The 26,396-nt window shown below is 53.4% G+C and overlaps 1 protein-coding gene across 2 annotated transcripts in view; it reads left to right on the plus strand.

Moving 5' to 3' along the window:
* The window catches only part of EPB41L1 (erythrocyte membrane protein band 4.1 like 1), a 122,931-nt gene that overhangs the window by 4,647 nt on the left and 91,888 nt on the right, over window positions 1-26,396 (plus strand). For both annotated transcript variants that reach the window (XM_004746504.3, XM_045084150.1), the window contains exon 2: window positions 11,167-11,218. The gene's annotated coding sequence lies outside the window, so the exon portion shown is untranslated. The remainder of the gene's footprint in view (window positions 1-11,166; window positions 11,219-26,396) is intronic.

Raw genomic sequence — 26,396 nt, forward strand, 5'->3', positions numbered from 1 at the left:
GATTGTTCTGAAAATGAAATGAGATGACATACATGGAATGCCTCACACATAGTAACCATTTGCTAAGTGTGAGCAATTGTTACTATTATGGCTACTTGGCAATTCAGTTGGCTCATGAATGCCTAGGCCTCCAGAAACGGCAATGAATCCCACAGTGTTCACCGGCTGGGTGTAGGGGCAGATGTGTGCAGTATACAAGGTATCCGAATGAGGGTGTTCAGGGAGGAAGAGGCTTTACAAAGAAAAGAGATGGTGTTTGGACTGGATTTATCTTCCGGGTAGTTAGGGCAGCATGTGCAAAGGCACCAGGGCTGGTTAGGGGAATTAGGGGAATTCCAAATAGTTCCATGTGGTTGGAGCTGCAGGTGATGAGTGGTGGGGACAGGTGGGGTGATTGGCCAAGAAGTAAGGCGGAAGAGGAAGTCCCGGGCCAGATGAGGGCCGGACTGACGAGCTGGAGTTCTACAGGTGGTGGGGAGCTAGGGAAGAGGATTAAGCTAGCCTGGAAGAATCAGATTTGCATTTCAAAAACACAGCTCTCTAGGTGGTGATAGAGGACGGCCCGGGTAGTGGAGGGGGCTCTGTTGACTTGGAGACTGGGCTCAGAGGGTGGTTAGAGACCTAGAATGAGACGCACAGGTGGTGGACTTGAGGCCAGCTGGGGTCAGGGAGGCAAAGGAGAGATAAGAGTGACCTCTCACAGGCCCTCAGACCCCTTAACCTCCAACGCTGCCTCGTGAGTGGGAATCTGAAAGCAAGAATCCTGGCTCTGTGGCCCGGTGGAGTCACACTGTATGACTTTGCCAGGGCTGTTTAACGGAGTACTGCGATCCGGGTGGCTTAAAAAAGCAGTCATTTATTCTCTCACAGTTCTGGAGACAGAAGTCAGAAATCAAGGTGTGTCAGCAAGTTTGGTTCCTTCTGAGGGTTCTGTGGAGGAGTCTGTCGTCCTACGCCTCTCTCGTCGCTCCTGCTGGTTGCCCCAATCCTTGGTGTTCTTGGGTCTGTGGCTGCCTCTGCCTCTGTTGTCACGTGCTTTTCTCCCCTTTCTCCCCGTGTGTCTCTGTGTCATCTCCTCTTCTTGTAAGGACACCAGTCATATCGGATTTAGGACCCACCCGAATCCAGTGTGACCTCATTTTATTTTAACTAATTACATCTGCAGAGACTTTTTCCAAATAAGCTCACATTCTGAGGTTCTAAGTAGACATGAATTTTGGGGGGGGGCACCTTTCAACCCAGTACATTCAGGAAGATGGCAAAGAGTGCAAATCTGGAGTCCCACAAGCCCGGGTGCAAATCCAGGCTTTGCTCCAGAGCAGCAGGAGCTCAGAAGAAGCGAGTTACTTGTTCTCAGCCTCAGTTGCCTCTCCTCTGAAATGGGGACAGTAGCCCCTGTAGTGGCGGGCTACGGTGGTCACACGTGGTCTGGATGGCAGGTCTGAGGAAGCCCGCTGGTGGCACCCAGTCGGCAGCCCAGAATGAACACTTCCTCTCCAGCGCCCCCTGCCCAGCACTTTGCAGCTGGGATGCATCCCTCAGCTCTTGGTTCACTTCCTCATCTGCCCGATGTGAGTAAGCATCACCGATGTGAATAAGCATCACCATGTGAATAAGCATCACCGGCTTGACCTGCTTCACCAGGCTGTGAGTCTCAGGGCATAAGGAGAAAGCTCTTTGTAAGTTGCTTCAGAGTTTGTTGCTGGGCTTCTCACTGATAATCGTCATCAGCATAAGAAGCCTTGGCCATTGCCACGTGCACTGCATTCCCAGCACGCCTGGCCCAGCCCACTCCTCTCCCGAGGCAAGTCCTCTGTCTCCACCGCCCCCTGCCCCCGCCCCTCATGTGCTCACAGGGATCCTGCGAAGCACAGCTGCTGTCCGTGAGGAGGACCTTAGCAATGGTCCAAACTCTTCGTTGCCCTCATTAGCCAGAGAAGGGGAATGTGCTCTGAGAGAAAGTGACACCCCGAAGGTCACACAGCTGGTCACACCTTGCCTGTGGCTCTTGTTTGTGGAACGGCACTAGCCCCCCGCCCCCATCCCAGTTGCAAAGTTGGCCCCAGGCGCAGGATTGTGGGGCAGGTGGAGGCCTGGAAAGGGCCATGTGCCAGGCTCAGAGGGGTGCCCGCGGGAAGAGTCTTGCTGAGTCAGGGTCAGAGGGAGCTCGCTGAGGCCCGAGTGAGCAGGCAGTGCCTCTACGGGCTGAATGGACAGGTTCTTTGTCCTCGGCCTGGCTTGGGCCATCTCTGCTTGCTCCAGCAGGGCGGAGGCCACCGCAGGCGGGCAGCTGCAACGTGGGGAGCCAGAGCCTGGGGGTAACCCAAGGCTTCAATGTCCCTATTGACAGCCAGGGCCGTGCTTCTCTGCAGGCTGTGTCCCTCTAAGCCTTGTCCTGGCAGGCATAGGGAAGGCTCTGGAAAGGAGAGAAGGCTTATCCTGTCTTGGCAATTGCCCTGAAGTCATCTTCTTTTTCCCCAAACTGGGAGAGCCAGGCCCCTCTTCACCCCTTGATTTCCCTTACCCTCCTCCCTTTTCTTATTTTCTCTCTCTCCTGTCCTGCCTCCCCCTCTCTTCATCTCTCCAGATTAGAGGTCTAAAGATAAAGCCTCCAGACCCAGTGCAAGGGGCATGGTTCTGGGGTTGCTTGGGGCCACTTATGCATTAGGAAGCCTGGAGTCTTCCTCTTCAGAGGCTCACTCCGGTGACTGATAAACAACCACTTACGTTATTGGCTTACCATGTGCCAGGCCCCGTGCTAAGCGCGTTACACGCCTTATGTCTGTTAATCCTTGCAACTACCCAGTGAGGCAGAGATTAGATCCCCATTTTATTAAAGGAGGTTAAATAACTTGCCCAAGGCCTACCCAGCCCTCCGCCAGCAAGTGGCGCAGCTGGGGTGTAAATCTAGATCTATCCAAAGCCCATGGGGATTTCTGAATCATTCCCATACTGCCCTGGATGGGACAGTCAAGAGTGTTCACAGAGGATGTGCACCTGCTCAAATTCAGAGAACAAATTCTTAGCTCAGAGAGCAGGGTCTCCAGTCCAGGTATCCTGCCTCCCAGCCTGCATGGTCATTTCGCTCAGGGACTGGCCTTCCTACAGTGTCAGCCCTGGGGCTGGTCTGGCCTCTGAGCCCATCTGGTTCTAGGCGGTGCCCACCTGTGGGACAGACCTGCATCAGGGGCAGGGGACAGGGCAGGTCTGTAGGTGCTTGGCTTTTTTCCCAGTGATACTGTTTGGTCATTGGTCACCTTAGTTTTTCATTGATTAACATAGTCTTCTAGGTAAAGAAACTTATTATCTGCAAAGAATGATAGCTTTGTCTCCTTGAAAGGATGCCTGGGGGCTTGGAGATCTTCTATCAGGCTCTGTGATATGGAGGGGAGGGAAGCAGAGGCTGGAGCTAGGAAGCTCAGATTTGGAGAACATTCATGCTAGAAAGGAGAAGGAAGGAAGCCAGAGCTGGCTAAGAGCCAGAGCAAGACAGTCTGGAGAGAGGAAAGGAGCCTCCAGGCTGGGGCTGATAGGGAACCTCTTGGCCCAAGTTCAGCCCTTGGAGCCCAGACTCTCTTGTAGGTAGGGCTGCTTGATCTCAGGATGTCACTTCCAAACCTGGGTAGCTGCAGTCAGCTTGCTGGGCCTCTACCCACCCCCATCATGACCATGACCATGACCATGGTCAGCTTGAGCAGGTGGCTCAACCAGAAGGAACTTTGATTAATGAACAGTGGCTTTAAGCCTTGGAGCCACCAAGCTCTCTCAAAGGTGAGGAAGCAGAAGTTCAATATGCGAAACAGCTAAAAGGAGAGTAGCTCAGCTTCCGAGGGTTCTCTAAGGCAGGGCTTCTCAAAATGTGCTCCCCCAGAAGTAGCAAAATAGAGCTTGCTTAAAAAAAAAAAATGCTGTCTTACAATATTCACCCAGAGATTCAAACTCAGCTGCTTCCTGGGAGGGTGGGATCCGTCGTGGGGCCTTGGAATCAGCCTGTTTTAACAGCTTCCTTGTCAAGGTGACTGTGACACCAAGGATTCTCAGATTGCCCTTGGAGAATGTTTGTCTCAAGTGTTCATGAACTTCTGAAGCAGTATGTACAGTTGTGAGAGTGTGCCTTGATCTTGGGAAAGGCTCCAGAGACACCATTGGTGTCCTTGAGTCACGAGCCGTCTTTAGGGTTGTTTTATAGAGTGGGAGCCTAATGACTGGAAAAGGGTCACTGGGGAGTTCATGGCAGAGTCAGGAGGTGCAGGCAAATCTCTCCTACCTCTCAGCACATTGCTGGTTTTAAGTGAAGATGCTTAGAGACTGTGGGCCACTTCCTTCCCATGTTTGGACCTCAGTTTTCCCTGCTGTAAAATGGGGGGCTGGGCAGGATAGCTGCCCTATAGCTGTGATTTGTAGTTCTAGAAGCCAGGTTTCCTGTTGCCTAGTTCACATTCTTCTTTCCTCAGGTTAAACCAAAGGGCTAAGGATAACAAGTCTGTTGAGGGTTTGGAGGATTAACGAGATCTGAGCACTGTAAAGAATAAATGCTCAATATACGATTATAACTCATTATTTTTCAGTTAATGGTGATTATCATTGTTTCAGCAGACACCTGTTATGGTTGGAGCACCGCGCTGGGGGGAGAGAGTGAGGGACAGAAAAATCATGGCAAGAGTCTCTTGGTCTCCAGAGTTCTAAGGCCAAGTAGGGGCAGTAAGACTCTTCCACAAGGAGCAGCATCTGGCAGAAACAAGGCAGAGCGAGTGGAGGAGGGAGAGATCAGCGCAGACTGTCATCTGTGTAGATGGGTGTTCCCTGTGGAGGTAAAGGAGGGGAGGTCCAGGCGGAGGTGGGAAGGCATGCTTGAAGTTGCCAGAAGGACCCAGGGGAGAGCAGAGTGGACGCAGATGCAGCTCCGGAACCTCCACGCAGAAGGGGCTTGGGGTTAGCAACCCCCTCCCCCCGCCCCGATGTAGGGGCGGCATCAAGCTCTGTTTTGCCAAGAAGAATTTGGGGGCTTGATGGCTCATGCTGCCACTACTGAGAGCCAGAGAGAAGACTGGACGAGTAGGGTTTTATGGTGGAGGTATTGGGGACCAGAGAGTGGGGATGGGGTGGGGCCTTTGTCCGTCTATCTGGGCTTGAGCTGAGAATGGTCCGGGGTGGGCTGTAGTCCCAGGCCTCTGAAGGCCCCGTTTGGAATCTGTCCCATAACAACAGGGCTGCCCAAGGTCAAGATATGCATTCTGGTGTGTCTGAAGGTAAAGGGCAAATTGATCCCCAAAATGTCAGTATCTCTAAACATCAGATCTGGCCAGCAGGAGAAGCAATCTCTTAATCCACCCCCTTTGTCCCCACATTACACAGAGGGGAAGCAGAGGCCCAGAAGGGGGAGCCCCCACCCGAGAACGCCAGCTGAACTGGCCACAGTGAGGTCAGCGTCAGCCCCAGGTGGGCTGTAGACCTTGGGCCTGCATTGGGGTGGGGGAGAGAGGGGGAGGAGGGGGCCAAGGAACCTGAGGAGGGGTGTGAATGACAAGCAAATGTCATATTGGTAACAAGCTGTTGCCAGGATGTGTGTGTGATCCCCAGTGAGTGGGACGTGAGTGGGCCGGAGCCGTCATTATTCTGGGCTTTCCTTCCCGGAAAGGAAAAAGGACCACATAGGTGGGAGTCAGGGGAATATTGGGGGATGGCGGAATTTAGGGGGTGGCCTAAGAAGAGGAGGCTGTTGCCAAGTAACAGGAGACACGATGGTAATACGGTGCCCAGAGCATCGCAGCATCTGTGTGCCTGGCCCTGGACAGCCCTGCATGCATGTGTCACCATAAGTTTATGGGGGAAAGGGTGAGCGCCCCAAAGGTCCCAGCTAAGAAGAGCAGAGCCAGGGCTAGGGGACCTTCCTTCAAAGCTGTGCCCCTGGCATGCCCTGGGTGGCTGTGGCCCCAGTCCTCAGTCCAGTTCGGTCTCAGGGAGGGCCTGGAGTCAAAGGGGTCAGGGAGGTGCCTGCCCAGGGCAAGCCACCTTGTGTCCCCTGGACTTCATCAGTCTGCTCATCTAGCTGGCCTGTTTTAGTCTAGTTCACCCTGCCCTCTTGTTTGTTAACTAAAAATATTTATCGAGTACCTACTATGTGCCAGGTCCAGCTCCTGACCTTATGGAACTTAGGCTTTAGCGTGAAGGCTGTCCACATTGGTAGGACGGGAGGGGAAGGAGGAAGTGAGGGGGTTCACTTATCACCCCTTTCTCCCTTCACACCTGCCCCTCCCTCTTCTCCTGTCTTCCAAGTCTCCCGACCCCCAGATGGGACTTTTTGCTGGGTCTGCCTCCTGCTGACATGGAAAAGAATCAAAGTTAATTGTTAAACATAATAGCTGGTGAGAGTTTCACCCTGTGGGGCCGTTGGAGGAGGGTGTCCGAGTACGAACTGGACTCCCTAGGAGAGGGGTGGAGCTGACTTGGGTTTCCTGGCCTCTCCCTGCCACCTTTTCCCTGCTCTGGAATCTGCCTCTGGGGCCTGTTCCTCCTCTCCTTCCAGGGGGCACGCTGCCTCTTGGACCCTTTCCCTGGACTCCAGCTGAGGTGTCCCTGGGAGGTGAGCAATGGCTCTGGCCCTGATCCAAGCACCTCTGAGTGAGTGCTCCTGGGGGAGGTGCAGGACAGGGCATGGCTCCTGCCTTGTGTGTATGGTGGGGGGGGGGTAGTGGGGATGGTGTCCCAAGTGGCCCAAGCTCTGTCCTTGGGACCACTGCCTAATGCATCCCTGCCATGCCTGTCTCCTGTCTTCCTTCCCTTTCATCCTCTTCACTGGGTGTCCTGTTCTGGGTTATTCTCTGGTGCTAGACTAGGGAAGGAAAGGTTCGTGAGAATAGTGGCAAAGGCTTATTTCTTTCTCTAGAAGACTGAGGCCCAGACCTGGCCCCTGTCAAACTTTAGGGACAGAGCCCAGGCTTCCAAGTCAGACAGGCCTGGGGTCAAAGCTGGGTGACCTTGGCAGGTGGCCCACCTCTTGGAGCCACACTCTGTACTCTGAACAGTGGCGTGCCCAATGCCTTTGTCACCATGGCTGTGAACACAGCAGGAGCCAGAGGTAGATGTTAAGATGAGGCTCAGTAGGGATTCCCAGAATGAGAAGATGCCATTCTCTCCAGACTCACCTGTACTTTGGGAGGCCTAGCTCTGACTGTGGGCCATGGTGGTCACCAGCTCTGCCCTCTGGGACTTGACTGTCTACAGGTTCAGTAGGTACAGCGGCCGCTTAACCACACATGGCTATCGAGCACTTGGAATATGGCTAGTGCTCTGGGGAACTGAATTTTTAATCTTATTTGACTTGAATTAATTTAAAATTTAAATAGGATACTCCATTCGGTTATCAAAAAACTTCTACACAGATGATTAGATTTGTGACCATACTTTCAGTATCTAACTATCTGAAAATTTAGCATCAGAATTGAGAGGTGCTCTAAATGTGAGGTACGTGACAGATCTGGAAGACCTAGTATGACAAAAGAAGTATGTAAAATATGTTAATATTTTGTATATTGGTTACACATTGAAATGGATGTATTGGGCTAAATAAATATACTTTTAAAATTAATTTTAGGAGTGTCTGGGTGGCTCAGTTAGTTGGACATCAGTCTCTTGATTTCGGCTCAGGTCGTGATCTCAGGGTCCTGAGCCTGAGCCCTGCTATGGATTCCGGGCTCAGTTCCTCAGTTCGGAGTCTCTTTGTCCTTCTCCCTCACCCTCTGCTCCCCTACCCCCCCCCCCCACTGCCGCACCTTGTGTTTGCCTGTGCTGGGATGCTCTCTCAAATAAATAAAATACATATAATCTTTAAAAAAAAATCAATTTCATCCATTCCTTTGTACTTTTTAAAATGCAGCTCCTGGAGCGCCTGGGTGGCTCAGTGGGTTAAAGCCTCTGCCTTCAGATCAGGTCATGATCTCAGGGTCCTGGGATCAAGCCCCGCATTGGGCTCTCTGCTCAGCAGGGAGCCTGCTTCCCCCTCTCTTGCTGCCTGCCTCTCAGCCTACTTGTGATCTCTCTCCGTCCAATAAATAAATAAAATCTAAAAAAAAAATAAAATGGAGCTACTGAATATAAATAAAATGCAGCTACTGAAAATTTTATTCTTTTTTTTTTTTTTTTTTTTGAGAGGGAAGGAGAGAGAGGGGGAGGGAGGGGAAAAAGGCGAGGGAGAGAGAAAGAGAATCTCACTCAGGCCCACCCTCTGCACAGAGCCAACTGTGGGGCTTGACCCCACAACCCTGAGATCATAACCTGAGCCGAAATCAAGAGTCAGATACTTAACTGACTGAGCCACCCAGGTGTCCCACTATTGAAAATTTTAAATGACGTATATGGCTTGCATTATGTTTCTATTGGACAGTGCTGTTCTAGCCAGAGAGTGGAGTTGGACATATTTGAATGATAATAATACAAGACTATAAAGACTAGTTATTTGGGGCGGCTGTGTGTGTGGGAGTTGGAGATCAGATATTCCTCACCCTCCCCTTCCCCCACCACCTAGATCTGGGCCCTGCCCTGTGGTGGAATGTTACCGGGGATAACCCCACAGCCTCAAGGATAAGATTAAGACTTCCGAGGTCAAATGAAAAGTCTGCATCTGGGTGGCCACACCCCTTACTTGCTCTGTGTGTGACCTTGGACAAGTCACTTCACTTCACATGAATTTAGTCTGTCCTCTGTCAATTTAGATTCCCAGTGGGATTTCTGTCTTTGATTGGGGGGATCATGTGAGAGAGACCGCAAGTGCAGGATTTAGCCCAGTGCCTGGCACGGGGAAGTAGTCAGACAGTGGCAGTGGTGATGGTCACAACTACTACTCTTTGTGGGGGTTGTTGCAACTGCCGGTGCGTCCACCGGCTTGAATTCTCTCATTCCGTTTGTCTGAAAGGGACAAGGGCCAGAGGGAAAGGGAAGGTTAAAAGAGCTTGACTGGGAAGCGGGATGAGGGCTGGAGTGAGGGTTGCTTCGTTGGTTGCCTCAGGGGATTTCTTGCCTTTGAGGTAGCTCCTTGGATCTTCCCATTCTGAAAGTGATCAGGCAAAGATATGTACAGATGAGGATGCCAAAGGCCTGTTGAGGGGAAGTGACCTGGCTCTATGGCCAGAGTCAAATGCAGGACTTCCCAACCCTGTTGTAATATTGGAGCCAGCATTAGGAAGCTGCCTTTTGGGGTTAGGAGCAGGGACAGATCAGGAGTCTAGAGCTTAGGAGGAATGGTTATTATTAGACACTTCTAAGTGGGGATCTCAACACCACTCAGATTAACCATCTCATTCTTGAGTTGAAGAAACAGAGAACAGCGTGTGTGTGTGTGTGTGTGTGTGTGTGTGTGTGAGACCTGCCTAGCGAGATGGTGGCCAGGCTGGATCCAATTCTGTTTGCTTCCATCCAGCTTTCAGCCCAGCCCTCGCAGGACGAAGGCCCTGCTTGTCAACCCCCTTCTCTCCTGCCTAATCCCTAGAGAGAGCTTCTGAGAAAGAGGCTTTTGTTTCACCAACTCCTTCTGGTTTCCTCTCAAGGTAGCTTCGCTGCTCCCCCTCTCCATCTGCCCAGATTTTCATTTGTCCCTGTTCCAGGTTTATAGGGCCCTGAAATGTGAAGCTTCTCTGTACACATCTATTTTCAAGATATCCGTGGGGAAGACCATGAGCTTCTTCATCAACGAGGCCTAAGCTCTAATCCCTCTTCTCCCATTAATTCTCTCTGTGGCCTTGGTCGAGTCACTTGTAATATCTTAGTCTCAACTTCCTCATCTGAGAAGCAGGAACCAAAATGACACACGCCTGACCCAGTGGTTCTGAATGCGAGCTCCGGGCCTCACCCCTGCCCTGACAGGTTTGCGGTAGGGGTCCTCAGTGAGTCATTTTGCTTTCTGGGTCTCACTTTCCACCTGTGTTAGGTGGAGGCTGCTACTCTGTGGTCATTGTGATAAGGCACCTGCTGAGCTTTCCACGTACCATCTCTCTGAATCCTCCTGTCAGTCCTGGGAGCCGACACTGTCACTCCGATATTGCCTCATGAGGAAACCAAGCCTAAGAGCAGTGAAGTGACTTGCCCCAGGCCTCAGAATGAGAGAGAGAGAGAGAGATATGGAGCCGGAATTCAAACCAGGTCTGTGTGACTGCAGAACCCAAACTTCTACCTGCTGTCCTGCAGGTCTCCCTAGGTGTGCTTGTGACCGGGCTCTGGAAAAACAGTGGCTGGGGAAGCAGGGTGTCAGCTGCTGGGTGACCGATGTCGCCGCTGGAGTGACCATGTCCTGAAGCCTGTGCTGGCCTCCGGAGCTGGGGCAGAGAGCAGGCCGTGGGGCTTGCGCCCTTGGCCCAAGTGACTTTCCTCTTTATCTGCTTCTTGTGATCTGTGTGACAACGAGCCATCTTGTCCTCGCTGGAGATTTACTGTTCTGAGCCCAGGGGACCTGAGGTTTCTCCCTCCAATGCTCCTGCCCCGTTGTGTACGAGGCTGGATGTGCACCTAAGCCTGAAAACATCTGTGAGTGAATTAGAACAGCATGTTCATGCTAAAAAGAACGTAGGGACCACTGAGTCCAGCCATATTTATTTTATAGATGGGGAAACTGAGGCAAGGAGAGGCCAGGTTGAGAGACCAAAGGGTATGTTCTTTTTTGGGTGCTGGAGTGACTGACATGGAAGGAGGTGCCCGAGGGGTAGGGGGGCCCCTGCTCTCCCTCCTCCCCCCACTTCTAGTCCCCCACCAAATTCTTTAGGTACCACCTCTTAAGGATCTCTTGAATGTATCCACTTCTTTCTAGCTCTACTGTAACCACCCCAGTCTGGGCCCCAGGAACCCCAGATATGTACACGGCAAGCTACCCTTGCCCGTTTCCAGTCTGTTCTCTACCCTGTGAATCAATGATTTCCCACTGCTGTTTGAATTAAGCCTGAATTCCTTACCCTGGCCTCCCAGGCCCTCCCTGGTCCCCGCTGGCGGCCTCAGCTTCGGAAGTGTTCCTTTCCCTTTTGCTCTGCTGCGGAGCCACACAGCCCTTTCTGTTTAACAGGTTCAGCAACTTCCCTAAGGTTTCTCAGACAGCTAAATGCCAGCCTCTCGGTTTCCAGCTCCTCGCTGGGTCCGTGGACTCCAGCTGGTTTCGGAAGAGCTAACGCTGTTTCCTCCTTGCAGGTGCCTGACAGACTGTGCTTTTCCTCGGGGAGCTGGTGTGGACCGAGGAGGGGTGAGTGTTACAGAGGCACAGCCCAAGTCTCCTTCTTGTGCTCGGGGTGGACAGATGGGTCTTCCAGGCCTTCAAGCTCTCTTATTTGGAGATGTTTTACTGCTGGGAGGCCTGAAGGTTTGTCTAGGCCACAGATTTCCAGTGGGTTTAAAAAGCAGAGCTGTGCTGAGGGTCCTCTCTGGTTTTGGCTTATTTCAAGGGAGGGGCTAAAATGCACGTTCACTGAGCACCTCTGCGTTGCACCATGAGCTCTGCCTGTATCACTTGTCTGTGCCACCGTGGCTACTGATGGACGGCCTTGGACCTGGAAGTTGGATCCACTGGCCCTGCAGCCCCGGTTTTCTTCTGCTTAACCACTCCTAGGTGCACCTTAGAGTCAGGAGAGGGTGTTTTCATTCTGGTTCTGCCACTGACTCCTAAGTGACCATGGGCGGCTACATTCCTTTGTGTTGGCCTCAGGACCCTCTGTATACTGTCAGGGTGGGGAGTGAGGGAAGGCGGGGTGAGAGTAAATGAGTTGTTTTCTTCCCACTGTCCAGCAGGAAATCCCCTTTTCAAAGGAACCCCAAAGAACCTCCGGGTACAAAATGGCCAGAGGCGTGGGAGCATAGTTGAAGCTGGGGTAGGTGTGGGGGACGCTAACTGGCGAATTCCTCAGCCCCCAGCAGCCTCCAGATAATGACAGGGAACCCTCCCTTGGCTCTGCGCAAGATGATTCGCAAATCACTGGCACGGGGTGTGTCAAAACCCTTTTCCAGCTCAGGGGTTCTGTGGCTTTGGTGGGGTGAGGGCAGAGAGCGAGCCAGGCCAATGAAGTTACACTGATTGGGAAATCATGAAGTAATATGCAAAGGTTATTAGTAAGGCACGACTGTCAGGGGTCTGTGAGGTTACTGTTCCAGAACTCTCTGGGTTTTGTTTTTTTATTAGATCAGAGGCACCTCTGTACTCCGAGGGGACCGCTGGCTTGTTGTGTGTGTGTGTGTGTGTGTGTGTGTGCGTGTGTGCGTGTGTGTGTGTGTGTGTGTGTGTTAGGGAGCAGGGACTGTGGGGAGGAGGTGGGACTGAGCCAGCTCAGGCAGGTAGAGTAAATAATGCCAAGCAGAGCTGGGAGCATGTTGGTGGGGGTAAGGGGTGCCTTTAGCTCTGGTTAAAAGGAGGGATTTGGCTCTTTCCTGCCAGCACATGGGCCCCACAGAGATCTCTGGGCAGGAAGCGCTGGGAACAAGGAATCCTCTGTCCATAGTCCCAGCACAGCCAGGATAGCAGTGGATTAGGAGTTCCCAGGAGGGGGCCCCGCTGGTCTTTCCCTGACTTTTGGGCAAATGGGTAGGGAGAGAGAGAACTAAGTGCATGTGTGCCTGGGGTGCAGGGGGCGGGGTGGGCGTGGTAAAGGGAGGTGGAGGTTGGCTCATTCACTATTCTACAAGTTCCTCAAGCTTCTGGAAGCCCCCCGAGGAGCCAGGCTCAGAAGCAGGCGGCTCTGTAGGGGTTAGAGCAAGAAAGATGAGACTCTAGGTATTAACCACCATCAGTTTACTGGAGGAGACAGGAAAGGCCAGACATGATAGATTTATACAGGGAACCTGAAGCACTGGAAATCGTGTGGCCTACAAGTCGGGAACTGGGCCTCAGTGTTCTCTTCTGTACATTGGGGGTGGACATATCAGCACGGCTACTTATTAATGCTTTCCTGAAAAGCAATTAGATCAGGGTATTTCAGATCTCTTAGGGCAGCAGAATCCCAGTACGTAGCTTTTGTAGCAAAACTGCTGTGGTCGAACTGGCAGCAATTTATCAAGAATCTTGCTACACCCCCCCCACTCCCTCTCCCCACCCGGCGCTGCCCACTGCCCTTTGTTCCACAGGTGTTTGGGGAGGCACAGATTCCCAGGACTCCGGGAAGCAATGCCTGAAGACCTCTGGGTCAGGGTGATTCTGGAGAACATGCTTTGTAGACTGTCCCTCGCAGCCCTGATGGTAGAGATTGTGCCAGAATGTACAGGAGTCTATTAGTTCTGATACGGACTTCTGCCTTGCCCTGCCCTGCCCTGCCTGTGGCCGGCATACACCTTATCTAGGTTAGGGCCTATATAATTGGGCATGGGTTTTTCCTTTTTTTTTTTTTTAAGATTTTTTATTTATTTACTTGACAGAGAGAGAGCACAAGTAGGTAGATAGGCAGGCAGAGGGAGAGGGAGAAGCAGCTCTCCGCTGAGCAGAGAGCCCGATGCGGAGCTCGATCCCAGGACCCTGGGATCATGACCTGAGCTGAAGGAAGCCTCTTAACTGACTGAGCCACCCAGGCACCCTGGGCATGGGTTTTTCATAAATAAAGTGACAAACACTCAAATTAAAGCAGCTTAAACCAAAAAGGGACTTCACGGATCCTGGGGCGGTCCCTGGAACTGAAGGGTGAGGAGTTGCATGGACTCCCCAGCCCCCTCCCACCCCTGCTGTCTCTCCTCTCTGCTCTTACTGGGAGCTCTCTGTCCGCTGCCCCAGCTTAGCCACCCAGACAGAAAAAAGGAACTATTTTTCTTCTAGGATCTATGTATCAATCCAAGGGAAGGGCTCTGACTGGGATAGTCCTTGTCGCTGGAGGAGAGGGATATTCTGAGTGGCCAGGCCTGGGCCATAGGCTACCCATGTAGCTAACAGGGACACAGGGCTGTAACCAGAAAGGCTGATCCGTGAGAGCACGCTGGGTGTTAGTGGAGTCCTGGGTTATAGGACAGTGAACTGCTCGTGGTCCTAAAGGGGCTGTCACGCCCCTCTTCAGTGACAGTAATACAAAGACCAGCAATGAGAACAATAGGTCAGGTTTATTGAATCACTCTCTCTGTGCTGACTGTGTCCTGTTGCTTTCGGGGCATTAGTTCATTTAATCCTCATTAAACAGTACCCACACACGTCTTTAGGGTGGGTACTGTTACCATCCCCCCTGCATAGATGGGGAACTGAGGCACAGTTAGTGAAGGTTCCACACTGAGTGAGAGGAGGTCAGGAGTAGGGCCTCAGAGCTCACCTCTATGGCCACATTTGTGTGTCCGGGTTGGGCATCCCAGGGGCCCTCCTAGATCCGATGACACACTGCTCCATGACCCGGAGCCCGTGACCTGCAGAGGTAGCCCCTCCCAGGTTCCACCGCCCTGCCTGAGGGAAGGGGCTTCAAGTGGGGCGTGCAGGTCTGTGTCTGTAGAAATCCGTCCATCCATCCAGTGCAAGGCTCTGTGGCCGTTGGGAAGAACAGTCATCTCTGAACCATAACAAACAAACTCCAACACTGAGCGCTCGCTTTGTGCCCAGCTCTGTGCTGAATCCCTAGCGTGCCTTAGCTCATGTAATTACAGTTATTGTGCCCATCTTCCAGAGGAATCTGAGGCTCAGACAGGTAAGTGACGTTCCCGTGGGCAGAAGGCTAATCGGTGGCAAAACCTGGTGTTGGAGTTCAGGTCTGCCAAGCTCCAAAGCCTGTGCTAGGAGCCACTGCAGTTGTCGTGTCCCCCAGGTGGGAAACAGATGTGTGCAGGTGTGGCTGTGACGTCGTCAACAGTGCAAATTGCCATCGAAGGACGGGAGAGGTGCAACTGACGAGGAGAGGAGAGCGCGCAGGGAAAGGAGGCAGCGTAGGCATGGCAGTCAAAATGTGCTTCCTGGAGGAGGGGGCATTGGGCCTTGAAGGGGCTGGATTTGGGCAGGAAAGCTCTCCGGGAGGAAGGAGCTGCCTGAGGAAAGGCACAGAAGGGAGAAGCAGTTCAGTTTGGCCAGAACTAAAGAGTGGGGGGGGGGGGAGGGGAGAGGGTGGCCAGCTGTCTTTCAGGCTTCAGAGAGGGAGCCCCTCCTTCCATGCCCTTCTCTTCAGAGACGTGAAGAGGTTTGATTATCTCCAGCTGCTGCACACAGGTGCCGGGTTCCTTCACCTTTTCTTCCAGATGGAAGGGGGACAGACCCCAGTGCACGAGACAAAGAGCATCTGGGCACCAACAGGTCTCAGTCCTTCATTCATTTCCTCCAGGAGGTGAAGGGTGGGGGGTGCCCGCCTGTGGTCCATTCCCTGGCAGCCTCTCATCCAAATAGCACAGAGCTCGTGGAAGCAGGATGGTTTCCTTTCCTTTCCGTCCTTCCTTTTTCTTTCTTTCTGGTTTCTAACAGCCTTTTGGCCCATGGTGGGATTTCCCTCCCCTCCTCCTCCCCTCCCCCTCCCCTCCCCAAGCAGGAGGCTGAAGCTTATATCCCTCCCCCTCCCCTCCCCAAGCAGGAGGCTGAAGCCCACAGAGAGGCTCCCTTCTCTTCTCCGCTTCCCTCACCACACACAGCTAATCTCATCCACGTTGTCAGAAGACAGACAATGCCCTCAGATCCTGGGCTCTGTCCTGGAAGTGCCTTCAGATGTTTCTTCAGGCAACTCAAAATTGGGGAACGAGTGTATTGTTAGCCCTGGGAGCCTCCTTGGTTTCAGAGGACGGAAGAATGGCAGTCGTATTCATTCAGCTGGACTCAGTGTATCAGAGGCTTTATTACCCCATCGAGGAAGCCTCAGAGAAGGAAAATGACACAGGTGCCATTGTCATAGGAAGGGGGCTGTGTCATTATCTCCTGCAGGAGGGATGAAAGTGGGAGACTCAACAAGGAGAATGCCCTCTCCTGCACCCCTTCTGCCTCCCCACTCCTCTGATCACAGGGCTCTGAAGTGCTGACTCTGGCTCTCCCCCCACCCCCGCCTCCCCCATGTGGATACAGATCATTGCGGTGTGGCTTGCGACTTCTTGGAGAGCTAGAGGGGCTGTCTCTGGGGGGCCCAGCCTTCATAAGTGTTGTCCAGACATGACCCAGATGTCCAGCCTTCCTTCTGTGATCCCCATTTTCTTTGGGATCTCTGGATTTTTCCAACCCTTCTTGGAGAGACTCTAGCATTTCTCTAGAGGGAAAAGAGGTAGCTAAGGGCAGAGGAATGCTCTCCTTAGAGGGGTTTTCATCCCCCTGGCCCTTATCACCAGGCTCACACCTGGACTAGAATCAAAGTCCCTAATATTTTTCCTACAAAGGGCTTTTCTGTTCACCATCCCATCAAATTCCCCCCATAAATCTGAGAGGTAAAGCAGCAAAAGGTGTAATTATCCCCTCTTTGTGGGTGGGTTAATGGAGACTTGGAGAGGGTAAGTGACTTCTCCAAGGCCACACAGCTGACGACGGGCAGAGCAGAGCTGGAAGAGAGAATCAATGTCCAGGAATCCTGATCTCTTATTGCCCAGTGCTGATGGCTATTGGGACAGTCGCTGAGACTCTCTGTCTTTGGTGTCACCTGGTGTATGGCAGTTATGTCCCCATTTCTAACCTTCCCAAGCCTCCTAAGGCCTGTGGAATAGTTTCACTTGTCACTTCTGGATCTGAGAGTTCCCCAGCCAGTCTCAACTTATCGCTCTGGCCAGTCTTGGCTGACCTAACAGGCTGGCCTTTCTCTTCCCACAAGGTGGATGAGATTTGCCATTTGTTGGGGAGGGCCCCTCTGTGGGATGTTGGAGGCACATGTTTGAGCCTGCTGCCCATGGAGTGGAGGGGGAAACTGAGGCCAGAGTCAGCACAATGGTTGTGTGCAGACAGCTAGAGAGGCAAGGAGGGGCAGGGGGAAAGGCTTGGACTGGGTAGATGTGTTGGGCCCTTTTCCCAGAAAATCCACAGCTTTGTTTCGCTAAATGGAACACAGTGTCCACTAAGTTTACTTATCACTCCATTTCTGCCTCAGAAAAATTCTTGCTAAGGGCACCTTGGGCTTTCTAGAAAAGTGGTATCTGGCCCAAACGAGGTGGAGCCCTGGGTTCCTGAGGGGCACGGGGAGCTGCAGCTCAGTGCTTGGTAAGAATAACTGGGATTCCGCCATGGACGGTGGTGGTAGTTGCACACCTCTGTGAATGTAGTCCTGGCATGTTCTTTACCCCTAGACCTCCCTGGATTTGGGGCAGCAGGGCGCAGACGCTCTGAGAATGGCCTCCTGGGCCTTATGGACATGGCGTTGGCCTCTTGAACTTGTTGCTGACCAAGGTTAGTTTCTCATTTTGTGTCTGGGGAACCAAAGACTCAGACTAGGAAAGTGATTGGCGTCGGTTGCCAGTAGCCACCAGCCCTGGCTGCAGAGTGGGGAGCCAGCCACCCAGACGAAGGACAGTGTTGTAAAGCTAGAATAGCAAACACTGCTGTCTTCATACGTGTGTTCCTGGAAAGGTCTCAGGAAAGTTCTGGGCAAATGACCTGGGCAGGTCCCTCTTCCACTCTGCGCCTTCGTTTCCCTGTCTGGATCCACTCTCTACAGGGTTACTACTACCAAGGCAATGCAGTGATCCCATCCCTCTGGGGCCACCTCAGGCTTTGGCAGATGGGGAGTCGCTTTAAACCAGGGGATGTGCTCCCACATGGGCAGTAGAATGAAGCTGAAAGAAGCCTGAGCTCCAGACTCAGACACACGTGAACATAGACTGCTGCTCTGCCCCTCCTGTGTGAATGCGAATGAGACACCTCATATCTCTCTGCCTTAGTTTTACCGTCTGTAAAATGGAGACGGCAGGAGTGCTTACTTAGGGAGTTAGAGAGCCCAGACAAGAGAATGCAGGCTGCGTGTCTAGTACTGTGCCTGGCCTGCTGGGGGCTGTTACTGTGTCCTCGATACCTATAGAGATGATGACAGCTGACCTTTAGAGATGGCTTTGTGGGGCCAGCTAGGCTACTAATGGCAGTGTTACCATTCTCCTTCTCTCTTCTTTTTGGCACTTTACAGTTTACAAAGCACATTCATGTCCATCACTGTGTGCGGCCTTCAGAGCCTCCCTGAATGGAGGCAGGAAGGCGGTCACTGTCTTCATTGTACAAATGCAGCTGTGGGTCTCAAGAGAGGCAAGTGGCTTGCTGCGACTTCAGCCTTGGTGTCCAGGAGCTCAACTCTGGGCCTGAGGTGCAGCAGGGGTCAAGCTTTGGGCCCGGTGGCACAGGCAGGGAAGCAGGGGGCCACTGCTGCTTACCCTGCTTGTCATGCCATAACTTTTGCAGGGTGGGCGAGTGACCGAATAAATGACCGAGTGACTGGCTCAGTGGCCTCATCAAGTCACAGAAACACACACACAGAGGCTTGTGATGTGAGTGGCGGGCAACCTGTTTCTCAACTTTGGGCCCAGGATTTCTAGTGCTCTGTGCCAACAGTGTCCCTGCCTTTTCCGCACGGCCTGTCTGCATCCTGAGCCCCCAAAACCAGACTCGTCTTTCCTCTCTACCGTTGCCTGCTCTCCCCACCCCCACCTCAGTGCTTGGGCACAGAGGTGGGTTTTACCACCAGTGAGTCTTGACTGAGTCACACAGTTTTCACGGAGTCCCTGCCATCCCCTTGGCACTGTCCTACCTGCCAGGATGCAGAGGTGAACACAGCAGGCAAATGCACGATCGGTGTTGAACAGCGGACTTCTTACCAGTGTCTGGAAGTTCCCAGGGGTTGGTGAGGGTGGAGGGTGCATGATTTTGAATTTGGAAAAATGTCTCTGCTGTGGGAGGTAGCCTGTGCTTAGAGTCCCGGGCTGGGGCTCAGTTCTCGGTGGTGGGTCCATCTCTGCTGGGCCTTGCTGTGTGACCTTAGGGCAGTCCCTGCCCCTCTCTGGGGCTTTTCCTCCCTATCTACCAAAGAAGGGGATTGGCTGAGATACTAGAATAGTCCCTAATGTTTGTGGGGCATCTGCCTGACTCCTGTTCTGTTCTCACAGGAGCCCAGGCTGATGCTTAGGTCCCTTCTCGCCTACCCATTGGCTTTTGGGTCTGGCAGGCCTTGAGAATGTTTCTGAACAGGTCTGTGAGCACCAGGAAAATGCTGGCAGGATCATCAGCTCCCACACAGTCAGCCCGAGGAGCTGCCCACTGTCCTGCATGTAGGCCCTGCTTCCCTGGGCTGGCTTTAGTGCTGACAGACCCTTCCAGCAAGGTGGCCCCTGACCCAGAGACCAGCCCTGTCTTGTATGGGCTGTGCACGCAGGTGGATGTACACTCTGATGCTCTCCCTTGGGCAGGAGGTGGTGAGAGACGGGGTGGAGATGGGGTGAGAGTGAAATTTCAAGGACTCCTGATACTACAGAGCTGACCTAGCCCCTCCACAGGAAGGCTGGTGAAACTGAAGTCTGAGAAGGGCAAGTTTTCCTGCGTCTACACTGAGGGTCACAAAGCTCTGTGAGAACATAGCTGTCCTGAGCCCCTCCACCCATGGGCACATTTTGTGCTTAGCTGGTCCCTGGGCTTTGGACAAAGGGTAGAGCCTGTGTGTACTCGGCAGGTCATAGGGTGGCAGGACCTCATCCTGGTATCTGTGATTAGGAGGGGACAAGTGTCTGGGTATCATTTTTGTCACGTTTCCCTGCTTCCTGCTCTGTTTCTCGAATAAGTTCCTGGATCTCTTGCCCTAGTGACGCCGACAGCTGACATGTTGTGTCCAGAGGAGGAAGGGACACAGAGGGCAGGCCCTTGTGCCAGCTGGGGACAGGAGGCCTGGTGCCTGATTCCAGGTGGAGTGGTTCGGCCAGGAGCCCCCGTCCCGGCCCTGTGGCAGTGCCAGTGCAGCCTGGCTGGCAGCCCGAGAGGAGTCTGTATGGGTCCGCCCTGCCCCCCAGCTCCTGGTGTCTCAGCCTACCTCCCCGAGGCCCTGCAGCTCGGGGCTCTGCCACTTGGCCCTGGCATGGGGACTGGTCTGGCAGGTTTTGCCACACCCATGAGCTGTGAGAAGTCTGGGAGCTCAGGCAGGGCAGGCCGGAGGAGGCAGTGCTGCCCTGTCCTTGACCCCCCCCCTCCAATTCCACCTTCCCCTCTGTCCTCTTCCCCACCTTTCTCGGGGAAGCTGCCCAGGGAACTGGAAAGCAGAGCCCTGGAATGCCTCATCAGCATGTGACTGTGGGCAAACCCCTTATTGGACCTCAGTATTTTCATCTGTCCAGCGGGGCTCTGGGCTCTTCAAGCCGCAAGCAGCCACATCCTGATGCCAGTTAGAGCCCTGCCATTTTCTCTCCAGCCCTGGGCCGGTTACAGCACACCCTGTGCTTCAGGGTCTGAACCACCGGTAAAACGAGGGCCATGACCCTTGCTTGCTTCCTGGGAGTGGTGACAGGCTCAGCTAATGTCCTAGCAAGCATCCAGTCTCCATTAGAGGGGCTTTCTGTCTGTATTCTGGCCAGCCCTTGTTCGGCTTCAGCCGAAACAGAGCGTGTACCTAGGGGTGGGGCTTACTGTAGTCCCCTCGCCCTTATCCTGAGCACTGCAGTCCCTGAGAACCAGGCTTTCTGAGCTGCTCCACCATAGGGTGGGGAGAACGAGAACCCAGGAGGAGGCCTCAACATTTGCTGCCTCTGCTTCCTTCTGACCTGCAGATCAATCCAGGGTCTAGTTCAGGGGAAAAGGGAGGGAGCTCTGCCTTCCGCTGCCACATCCCCCCTTTTAGACACCTTGCTGGACCGCCTTTGATGGTCCAAAGTATACAGATCATATTTCCTCAGAAAATTCAGATTCTGACAATGTATAGATCAGGAGAAGGAATAGAAATAAGCTCAAGAAGACATTTGCAGTCTGGGATGGGGTAGAGAGAGAAGGAGAGGGAATTGAAGCAGCACAATGCCAGTTACTTTGCATAAGTTACATACATTATTTATATTACCAAGTCGTCTTTCCAAGTGGCAGCCCAAGTGATGTTTGTAAAACAGATCAGACCTTGTCACTCAATGTCTTTCCTCTGCCCTCAGAATAAACTTAACTCCTTACTGTGGCCTGCAGGGCCCTGAATAAGCTGGTCCCTGCCTCCCCCACTAGTCAGCTCCCTGCTGGTCATTTAGTTCAGTGCCAGGAGTCTTCTCTCCATGGAACAAAGTCTTCCCTACCCCAGGACCTTTACACCTGCTGTTCCTTCTGCTTAGAACTCTCTTTCTGTGGCTCTTGGTAGCCTTGGGTCTTTCTTTACAACACAGCTTTCTTAGACACCTCCCTGCCCTGCCCCACTGGACTGCTCTCTCATTTGCCTTTCGGCTCCTCATTACACTTATCACAATGTATAACCACTTGTGCTTTATTTGCAATGTCATGTTCACTCCTGACTGGCATTGCACAGCACACAGTAGGTGTTCAAGAAGGATTTGTTGGATGAATAAATGAATGAGTACGTTGCAGAGACACAGAGTGTTAGTTGAATGCCTGGCTTAGGGTACAGCCCTTAGTAGATGCTCAATAAACAGCCGCTTTCAATGTGATGCAACATGGATGGAAAATACCCCCCCACACTCCTCCACCCCCCAACACCCCCACACACCCCCACCCCCCGCCCCAGGGTGTTGTGGCTGGGCAGGTATGCATGGCGGCAAGGGCTATGGTGGGCAAGGTTGAGAAGGTGAACTGATACCAGGTCCTGGCAGTCCCTGATGCTACACTTCCTGAAAGACGTTGCTGGGAGTCTTTGCTCGGTCACTAATTGTAACAGAGCTGTCCTTCTGCCCTGTGCACTGAGACACCATGTGTGCTTGCAGAACTCTGCGCTGGCGGCAGGGAGTGCGAGGAGGGAGGGGCAGGGGCTGGGGGCGCACGCTGGACAGGCTGGGGCCTCTCTGGAGGCACTCTCTGAAGCAGATTCACCCCAGAGGCCCACATGTGAGCAGTGCTGTCGGGAACATGCTGTGGGTTTTAATCCCACGTTGCCCGCCACTGCACTGTCTCTGGGGTGTCATTGGCCGCCTAAGAGGCAGAGGCTGGGAATTCAATCATGGCTCCGCCCCTTATCAGCCACGTGACTTCTGCTTTCCGGTTCACGTGTCTGATTCTGTTTCTTCAGCTGTGAACAGGCTGTCTTTAGCACAGGCCTCCTGGGGTCTTGGTGACAGTAAAGGAAGCAGTGAATGCACAGGGCTTCGCAAAGGGCCTGGCACATACTGAGCCCGCCGATCGGGGAGCTGTTCCCTACGCACTGCAGCAGGGGCTTCAGAAAGGGCGTCGGAGGCGGCAGGAATCCCCAGTGCCAAGAAGAAGGTGCAGAGGCATGAAACCGGAGGGCGCCCCAGAGTGGCTGAAGGTTGCTCTCCCTGTTGGGATGGCAGGAAAGGAAAGTGGAGCCTGGGCAGGCCTCCCTCCTGAGCGCGTGTATACTGGGCCAGGAGCTGGAATTTGACCAGGGGGACCATGAGGGCCACAGCAGGGTGTTAGGTTGGGAATGGGGTGATCTGATTTCTGGTGGTGGAAGGGTGGGTTGCAGGGGCTAGGCTGGAGGTGGGAGACCAGCCGGCTGGCTCTGGGTGTGGTGGGCTGCGACACTCAGGCACAAAGTGGAGAAGGACCAGATCACGGTGGGTCCTGGGGTTGGGTGGTGGGGAACAGGGGAGGGAAGGCAACCTGTCCTGGATGGCTGCAGGGTTTCTCCATAGGGTGACTGAGGGATTGCAGAGCTAAACGCATGGGGAATGCATGTGGGTTTTGATGTGAATAGTTTGACTTCTCTGGAATTAAGGAGCTTCCTGAGGAACTTTTTTCGTTCTGACTCTCCGCATGGAAAATCTTTCTGGAATCTCTGAGTGAAGGACCCGTCCCCTAGCGACAAGAGAGTTCACTTGGATGCTGTGCCCACCTCCTTCGTGTGGGGCTAGGGACCCGGCGAGGAAGGGGACAGCCTGGCCTGTAGGTGCCAAAGCCGGAGATGTTGTTTGGAATCTGTTTTCCAGGGTCTCTCAGTTTTCTTGTGATTTTCTTCCTTTTTCCTTTTTCCTTTTCCTTTTCTCTTTTTTCCTTTTTCTTCCTTTTCCTCAAAGTGTGTGGAAAGAGGCAATTCCAGTTAGTGGGACATGTGTATTCCAAGGCCCTTGACTGGGGCTCAGCAACCTTTCAAAGAGTGAGCTCCTTGTTGTCCACTTTCCCCATTATTTTTTGGTGAGTGTGGATTGGGGGCTGTTGTTCCGTAGGTCTTAGATCTTGCACTTTATAGATGGGGGAAAAGGAGACCCATGGGAAAACAGATGAGACTTGCTCGGGTCCAGTTGTGAATTAATGGCAGAGCTGGGCCTGGGCCAGGCGCCAGTCCTCCTCTTCCAGGCTGTTCGTGGCTCTCCAGCGGCACTGCCTCCCTGAGGAGTGTGGGGGTGCAGAAGTGACGCACGTCCACACGGGCCCCTGTCCCAGCTCCAAGGCACACACCTAGTCACAGTACATACCCGCACACTGGGCAGGACTCAACTACTGTCTGAAGCCCCCGACTCAGAAGCCCATCGTCCCCACCCTTCCAATGTGAGATGGGCCCAGGGGTGTAGCTGGGAATACGCACCGAAGGATTGGGGGGGGGATTCCTTCCTTATGAGAAGAGAAGAGAACCCTCTCTAGATGGGGAAGGCGGTCCACGTCCCTACTCCAACTGATTGCGGTGCGGAGAGGCCTTTGTCTGCGTTGCCAGGGGAACCAAAGTTTCTGCCTCCTTCCAGGGCTGTGATTGGCCCCTGGTGGAGCTGGAGCTTTGGTGAATGGAGGGGCCTTCCTCCTGCCTGCATCTTTCATGGGGTGAGAAAACCAGAGCGAGGCAGGGGTCCCCATGGAAGCGCCCCATAGCCTTCTGTGCTCCACTCCCTCAGCTGTAGAGATGATGGGTCCCCTTGTTCATTCACTCATTCATTTATCCCAGGCAGCGTCTGCCCCAGGCCCTTCATGCTATAGGTCCAGGAAGGCTAACCTTAGAGTCAGAAGACTTGCATTTGGATCCTGGCACAGCCACAGACTCTCTCCTGGCCTTAGCCGGGCCCCTTCCCCTCCCTGGGCCTCAGTTTCCCTACATGTAAAAACAAAGGCATTGGGCTGAACTTCTGATCCTTCCAGTTCTGAATTCCCTGACCACAGCCCACATCCCCTTCTTTTCGATCTTTCACACTCCCATCTAGCCTCTGACCATGTTGTCGCTTGTAGGGGCTCAGGTTAGATGCAGGACAGAATAGGAAGTTGCAAACAGCTCTTAACATTGTTTTGTTTTGTTTGTTTTTCCTCCTGGGAAATGTGTGTTCTCTCCAGCTTCAAGAAGCCCCAAATCCTGCAGCCCTTCTTACATCATTCCTTCTACCGGGACCCAGGCTCAGGGTAAATAGGCTGAGGGTGGCCCGTGATGACTGCCTCATCGCTGCTCATGGAGGGGGCTGGGCACTGGGCAGAAAGGGGGCTGGGTGGGGCCATTGGGGGAGCCCTGGCACTCAGCAGTCCTGGGTTCGGGGCCTAGCTCAGCCACGTGTTGACTAGGTGACCTTGGCAGGACTTTTCAGCTCAGTTCCAGCCTCCGTGGCACAGGACTCATATGCCACCTCGGGAGGGGGGGCCTCTTACAGAGGTTGAACAAAATGACATGTCTGCCATACACGTCATACAGGGCCCCACGTCCTCCCAGCCCCAGTCTCTCCCCTAGAAATGCAGGGAGCGGGGGGGCAGGTCTGGATCAGAGGGCTTGCCGGGGCTGACCGTAGAAGCTGCTCGTTCCTGGCAGCGCCCAACAACAGGGAGAGAAGAGCGTTGCCTTGGGCGGGTGATGTCTGAGTGGGGGAGGCCGTGTGTCAGAGCTAATGTTTGAATAACACTTTTAAGATCCTCCAGGGACCTCAAATGAGGATGTTTCAGATGAGCTGAAATCAGAGCAAAGAGGCTGAGCTCACTGGCAGGAAAGGGGGTGGCCTAATTGGTCCTGGCCTTGTGCTGGCCCGGCCACGCTCATTACCGCTGGCTGACTGGAAGGACGTCCCCTACATCTGGGCTGTGAGCAGCCGGAAGGGATGCCAGTTTCCTTAGAATGGGGGTGTCCTGGGGGCCATCTGGTAGTGACTCAGCCCTGCTTCTTGCTGGCTCACTAGATTGAGGGTCAGAGGTGGTTTCTTGGGTCACTGGCCTTCAGAGTCCGGTTTAGCTTTTAGCTCTGTGACCCAGCCTCCCTCCCCCTCTGGGCTGTAGGAGCCGCAGCTCCGGCTTGGCCGCTGCCTGCCGTGTGTGTGTGCTGGGAGGCAGAGATGGCCCGGTGAAGTCGGACATGAATTGATGGGGGACCTTCCCTCCTGGGCTCAGGTTGACCTGAGGGCCGTGATGAGGTGCGTAGAGAGAGGGAGGAGGGGGGTTTTCCGGAGAAGAAAGTGGGCTGGTGGTGTGGGCGGGTGGGTAGGGGCATACGTGCGAACAGGTATGTGAGTCAGGCCTGCTTATGTGTCTGCTTACATCCAGGAGGCTCAGAATGTAAGGGACATGCCTCCAAGAGGCTGAGGAAGGGCCCACGGAGAGAGTATGTGTGTGTGAGAGAGTGTGTGTGTGTGTGTGTGTGCGCGCGTGTGGAATGTGGGTGCCTGTGGAAACACTGGTGGTAGAATTGGTGAGTCGTTATGGGCCAGGAAAATCCTGACCAGTTCTTCTCTGAGGCGTCCTCTGTTCTGCTTGGGCTGGGAATGCAATGCCATGGGTGTGGCACATCATTGCTTCTCTTGGTGCCTGGTTTGCATTGGAAATGTCGTTTCTGGGGACACCGGTTGTGGTGGGAGCATTTGGAGACTCCTCAGTGGGGAACATGGGGCATCAATGACTAGAGCTTTCTTGGCACCCAGCTTGCCTGGTGAATGCAGTTGGGGGCATAGGAGCCGGCACTGGGCACCGTGCCTCACAGACCAAGGGATCCCCTCTTCTCTCTCTTTCCTCTGTCTCCGCCATACCACACCTTTCTTTCCAGCTTTGTCACTACGTCTCTGGCCAGCACTCATTCACCTGTTCCCCTTCTCTCATCGACCTCTCTGTGTCTCAGGGCTCCATCACGGTTATTATTGTGTTTTTTTTTTTTTTAAAGAAAACTTCCCTTTTTATTATTATTTTTTAAAAACATTTTACTTATTTGAGAGAGAGAGAGAGAGAGTGCACATGAGTGGGGTGAGGGGCAGGGGGAGAATTAGACTCCCCACTAAGCAAGGAGCCCGATGCTGGACTCCAACCCCGGGGCCCTGAGATCATGACCCGAGCTGAAGGCAGATCCTTAACTGACTGAACTACCCAGGCACCCCTAGAGAAGACTTTCTTTTTTAAATTATGAAAAGTAACAACACAGTAGAGAGATTTTAAAAAACAGAAAGAGGGAAAAAGTGACTCCCTCGTATTGTTGGGAGCTGGGTGTGTTTCCTTCCAGCCGTTCCCCTTT

This window comes from Mustela putorius, unplaced genomic scaffold (assembly GCF_011764305.1).
Source record: "Mustela putorius furo isolate JIRA1106 unplaced genomic scaffold, ASM1176430v1.1 tig00000743_pilon_pilon_pilon, whole genome shotgun sequence".
Taxonomy (NCBI): domain Eukaryota; kingdom Metazoa; phylum Chordata; class Mammalia; order Carnivora; family Mustelidae; genus Mustela; species Mustela putorius.